At 46.1% G+C, this 6,439-nt stretch overlaps 1 non-coding gene across 1 annotated transcript; it reads left to right on the top strand.

Moving 5' to 3' along the window:
• Nucleotides 1-854: 854 nt before the first annotated feature.
• Trnat-ggu (transfer RNA threonine (anticodon GGU)) lies at nucleotides 855-930 on the top strand. Its single transcript has one exon. It is a non-coding gene; the product is annotated as a tRNA-Thr (tRNA).
• Nucleotides 931-6,439: the final 5,509 nt, after the last annotated feature.

Below are 6,439 nucleotides of genomic sequence, written 5' to 3'. Positions count from 1 at the left end.
GAATTAAATAAAAATTTAGTTTGTACAGGGTGTAGTATGACGCTCTTAGAAATTACTTTTCCGATATTGACGTCTTAAATACTCTTATGTGATAGTGACAAGACGGAGATTGAATCAATAATTAAAGCACTGAAGCCTAAGAACTGTCATGGATAAAATGGACTGACTAGCAAAATATTACAGCGCTGTGCTGCATATTTTCGTCCTGTACTTAGCGATATTTGTAATTTTTCTTTTAAGAGTGCTCACTTTCCTGAATGATTGCAGTACTCAGTAGTAAAGCCTCTTTATAAAACGGGAGAAAGAGATTCTGCAGAAAATTTTCGACCTATTTCTACGCCATCAGCATTTGCTAAAGTTATTGAAAAGGCTTTGCATAATTGCAATTGACCATTCAATTTCAAAAGTTCAAATAATTTGCTGTTAAATGTTCAGTTCGGTTTTAGAACTGGTTTAACAACTGAAAATGGTATATTCTCTTTTCTCTGTGATGTACTAGATGGATAAACAAAAGGTTTCGAACGCTAGGCATCTTTTTTGATTTAACTAAGGCGTTTGATTGTGTTAGTCACAAAATATTGTTCCAGACGTTGGACCATTATTGCTTTAACAACAAACAGCAAAAGGTCATTATTCACTGTGTTGAGAATCGCTAGTGCTGAGGCCACTGAATCACCCCAGTTCCCAAAACTCCTGTAGATATATGTCGACTGTGGATATTTTTATCACGGACGCAGTCCCTTTGACTGTTTAGAGATGTCATCTGGAATATGTAGAATTGTGGACAGTTGGGAATGTGAGTCTCATGGGAAGCGTGCAAGGGATAAGTCCCAGCAGTCGCGCTATTCATCTGTGCTCTCGGTGGCTCAGATGGACAGAGCGTCTGCCAGGTAAGCAGGAGATCCCGGGTTCGAGTCCCCGGTCGGGGCACACATTTTGAGCTGTCCACATCGAGGTATAACAACAACACCTGTCGGCAGCTGAGGTTGTCAGTTAGTCATCATTTATTCCAGGGAAAAGCTGCACGGTCATCAACAGTAACTGTTCTTTAGAGAACAAGTTACTGTCTTCTTTATAGTTCAGTATTTCGTTGACTGTTAAGCATTCTGATTACATGGCTTTTCTGTGGACGTGGGTTGAGTTACCTTGCACGTCGTCGTAACTTGATGACACGGGTGCATTACAGAACAGATTTGTTGACTGAGTACAGAGAAGTTTTTCTTTTATCGTCTTGACTTTTAGTCCTTGGCTGAATCTGCCATGTTGTGCCTCGGTTCGCTATAAATATAAATCAATGCTCCTTCCATCTACCATCAAATACGCTGACGGAGAAAGAATGACACCACTAAAAAATTATTAACGCAGAGTAATGAAATTTAGTAATTCTCGATAACATATTTAAGAGATTAACACTGGAAGATCAGAGATTAATTTAAGCGTAAGATAAGCCACTGCAAATGAGAAATTCTGAATAACCGGTGTAACTGCCAGAATGTTGAATGCAAGCATGAAAACGTCCAGCATTGAGTTGTCAGGCTCTGACGTCAGTTCGCGATATGGAGTTCCATGCCTGTTGCACTTGGTCGGTCTACACAGGGACGGTTAATGGTGTTTGTAAATGACGCTGGAGTTGTCGTCCAATGCTGCTCGATTGTAGACAGATCTGGCGATCAAGGATGCCAAGAGAACATGTCGACACTCTGTAAATCATGTTGGGTTACAACAACAGCAAGTGGGAAAGAGTTATCAAAAAAATGGTTCAAATGGCTCTGAGCACTATGGGACTTAACTGCTGTGGTCATCAGTCCCCTAGAACCTAGAACTACTTAAACCTCACTAACCTAAGGACATCACACACATCTATGCCCGAGGCAGGATTCGAACCTGCGACCGTAGCGGTCACGCGGTTCCGGACTGTAGCGCCTAGAACCGCTCGGCCACTTCGGCCGGCAATGAGTTATCCTACTGGAAAATACCCCCTAATGTTTTTCCTGAATGGCAACACAAAAAATCGAATCAACATATTGACGTGCAATTTTGCAGGCAAGGTTCATAGGATAACCACGAAAGTGCTCCTGCTGTTATAGGAAACCTCACGCCAGACTTTAACTTTAAGTACAGAGTGTTGAGAATGCAGACAAGTTGACTACAGGGCTTCAACTGGAATCGAAGCAGATTCACATTTCATCAAAAAGCACACAGACCTCTATCTTGGCCTCTAAGGAGCACTCGCTTGATAAGACTGAAGTAGCAGCTGATGGTGGTTTGGCGTCACTGGAATATTCGCTACAGGGTGTACGGTTCTCAGTTGTCCTTGAAGTAAGAGATGTGTACCAGTTCGTTGTGTCACTGTGGTGACAACTGCTTCTCAAATTGCTGCGGTAGATGCAGTACGACGCGCCAGAACCATACACCAAACACCGTCTTTTCCCTCTCGGTATTGCCCCGCGGCCTCCTGAGCCCACTTTTCTTGCGACGGTAATGCTACTAACAATTATGTACGGTTGCTGCATTCCTGCCAAGTCTTTCTGCATTATCAGAGAAGGAACATTCAGTTTCTCATAGACCTATTACACAATCTCATTCGAACTCAGTGAAGTGTACATAATGGTGTCTTTGTCACATTAAAAGCATTCTTGGCTAACATCAACTCATAACGTCCAATCTCAAAGACGACTAACACCCACGACCGTTACAGCTTGTATTCGAAGAAAACCTGATTTGCGTCCTCTAGTGGCGCTACGAGCACGACTCTTATGCGACTGGTGCGAAATGTGAACAGATATTATCCTTCACAAGTATAAACAGGGCTGCAACAACTCCTACTTCGTGTTGCGATTTATGTTTCAATCATTGTAGCATTCGCCACAAGGGAGTTCAGTTTTAGCTAACCCCCTCACAGGAGATCTATTCCGATCAAGCATTTCACAGAGAGTCCCTTTATCACGAAGAAAGTTTATCTTCTGGAGCTGCCCTGGGATTCTATTTTAATCTGCGCTACGTTTTTACATTACGACATTTTGGCGCCAATAGCACCAGAGACTAGACAGTTTAGAACCGAACAATGGGTTTTGCTTCGGTTGGCCGTGCGGTCTAACGCACTACTTTCCGGGCAAGAAGGAGCCCCGGTCCCCGGCACGACTCCTCCCTGCGGATTTGTGTCGAGGTCCGGTGAGCCGGCCAGTCTGTGGATGGTTTTTAGGCGGTTTTCCATCTGCTTCGGCGAATGCGGACTAGTTCCCCTTATTACGCCTCAGCTAGACTATGTCGGCAATTGCTGCGCAAACAAGTTCTCCACGTACGCGTACACAGCCATTACTCTACCACGCAAACATAGGGGCTACACTCGTCTGGTGTGAGACGTTCCCTGGTGGGCCCACCGGGGCCCGAACCGCACAATAACCCTGGGTTCGGTGTGGGGCGGCGGAGGGGTGAAGTGGACTGCGGTAGTCGTCGTGGGGTTGCGGACCACTGCGGCTGCGGCGGGGACGGAGCCTCTCCGTCGTTTCTAGGTCCCCGGTTAACATAACATGACATAACATGGCTTTTGCTTACTCAACCTTGACGTGGTTTTTGGTCATTGGTCAGTCTGTGAATGGAGGCCATTTCTTGGCTGGAACATTCTCCACAGCAAGTGAATGCTCAAGTTACATGAGGTAGCTAGTGAAAAGCTGATGGTAATTTTGACATTTTTGAGGCTCTTGGTTCCCGTGTTTGTATATTTTCCGAAATATCAAAAATTTGGAAACTAATGCTCAAGAAAATATAAATGATAATTTTTTTTTTCTTGCGGAGGAGGCAGGTTGTGAATGGGGGAGGGTGCACTCTAATGAACCTCCAACCTGTGTTGCGTAGATGCTAGCACATCAGGCACTATAATGTTATACACAAATCCTCACGGCCCCATTTACAGGGATTCTTGTTTGAAATAAGCAGATGTGGCCATGGTGATGATAAAGTTATGGCAGAGAACAGTAAGTGATAGAAATTACCAACAAAAAAATTATCAAAACTCATTTACATTGGCAAAGGCAAAATCACGTTATGCCAGAGACAAAGGCAGAAGTAGGAAGCAAACCAGTACTGCAAATGGGCCAGGTCGTCGGCACATTACAACACTGCCTGCCAAGTGAGGCAGAAAGGAGATTCCGACAAAAAACAAAGGCAGCGAGATAAGTATATTCGTAGCTCTTAAGACATGTTGCAAGATATTCTCTCTCACAAGATCACATAGTGAGGAACTGACACAGCAATTAACAGCCTGTTAAGTGAATATAGCAGAATGAGGAGGACACATTATGAACAAAGCCTCATGTTGTAGTCACACACCAGCTCCCTTTAAATACCCCAGCTCTCGTGTGGGTTGATCGTTGGTATCATTGGGATCGGTGGCATTCACAGAAATAGCACTGGATTCCATGATTACCGTACTGTGGTTAATCAATGCCGTAAATGTCTAGCACAGTCTATGAACTAGCTGAAGTAGTACTCGCCGGCCGCGGTGGCCGGGCGGTTGTAGGCGCTTCAGTCCGGAACCGCGCGACTGCTACGGTCGCAGGTTCGAATCTTGCCTCGGGCGTGTGATGTCCTTAGGTTAGTTAGGTTTGAGTAGTTCTACGTTCTAGGGGACTGATGACGTCAGATTTTAGGTCTCATAGCGCTCAGAACCATTTGTACCATTCGAAGAGGTACTCAAGATAATGGTCTTCCTGATGAACTTCATGCTAATCGCCTACTGCCGATGAACGAACTGACTGACTCCCGACCACACCACATCCCTGGGTAATGTCAGCACTGATAATCAATGTAGAAGCCGGCGACAGAACCTCTTGGGATGCATGTTCCTGTTCAGCACTGAAGCGCCTTTCGGTGCTGAAATATACCAGGGGCAGACAGGAGATAAACCGACAACATCACCAAGGGTCATCACAGAATTCGGAATGGGGTCAAGGACGCTGCACCAGCTGGGCAATGGCCGCCCCTGCTCACCGGCAACCCGCTGTGACAATGGCGCATCTGAACCTCGCCTGGGCTTGTAGCGGCTGAGCTGACTGGGCAGACTAGCTGGAATCGAACACGCAGCTGAAAGAGCAACAGGCGAGGCTGGTGCGGAAGAACGACGAGTTATAAACGTTCAGAATAAATGATTAAACTCTAATAATGTTTTACTAGCGCCGAAGACGCTTCACGGGTTTTCAACAGATATCCTGAATACACAAAGAGGTGTCTTTTGCACACTACTAGCCATTAAAATTGCTACATCACAACGATGACGTGCTACAGACGCGAAATTTAACCAACAGGAAGAAGATGCTGTGATATGCAAATTATTAGCTTTTTAGAGCATTCACACAAGGTTGGCACCGGTGGCGACACCTACAACGTGCTGACATGAGGAAGGTGCCAACCGATTTCTCATACACAAACAGCAGTTCACGGGCGTTTCCTAGCGAAACGTTGTTGTGATGCCTCGTCTAAGGAGGAGAAATGCGTACCATCACGTTTGTGACTTTAATAAAGGTCGGACTGTAGCCTATCGCGATTTCGGTTTATGGTATCGCAACATTGCTGCTCGCGTTGGTCGAGATCCAATGACTGTTAGCAGAATATGGAATCGGTGGGTTCAGGAGGGTAATACGGAATGCCGTGCTGGATCCCAACGGCCTCGTATCACTAGCAGTCGAGATGACAGGCATGTTATCTGCATGGCTGTAACGGATCGTGCAGCCACGTCTCGATCCCTGAGTCAACAGATGGGGACGTTTGCAATACAACAATGTTCTGCGCGAACAGTTCGACGACGTTTGCAGCAGCATGGACCATCATCTCGGAGACCACGGCTGTGGTTAACCTTGACGCTGCATCACAGACAGGAGCGCCTGCGATGGTGTACTCAGCGACGAACCTGGGTGCACGAATGGCAAAACGTCATTCTTTCGGATGAATGCAGGTTCTGTTTACAGCATCATGATCGTCGCATCCAAATTAGGCGACATCGCGGTGGACGCCCATTGGAAGCGTGTATTCGTCATCACCATTATAACGTATCATCCGGCGTGATGGTATGGGGTGCCAATGGTTACGCGATTCGATCACCTCTTGTTCGCTTTGACGGCACTTTGAGCAGTGGACGTTACATTTCAGATGTGTTACGACCCGTGGCTCTACCCTTCATTCGATCCCTGCGAAACCCTACATTGCAACATGTTAATGCAGGGACGCATGTTGCAGGTCCTGTACGGGCCTTTCTGGATACAGAAAATGTTCGACTGCTACCCCGGCCAGCACATTCTCCAGATCTCTCACCAATAGAAAACGTCTGGTCAATGGTGGCCGAGCAACTGGCTCGTCACAATACGCCAGTCACTACTCTTGATGAACTGTGGTATCGTTTAGAAGCCGCATGATCAGTGTACCTGTACACGCCATGCAAGCGCTG

The sequence above is a fragment of the Schistocerca cancellata genome, chromosome 1 (assembly GCF_023864275.1).
Source record: "Schistocerca cancellata isolate TAMUIC-IGC-003103 chromosome 1, iqSchCanc2.1, whole genome shotgun sequence".
In the NCBI taxonomy this organism is placed as follows: Eukaryota; Metazoa; Arthropoda; class Insecta; order Orthoptera; family Acrididae; genus Schistocerca; species Schistocerca cancellata.
The sequence above is the reverse complement of the archived record's forward strand: the minus strand, read 5'-3'. Positions and strand labels throughout refer to the sequence as shown.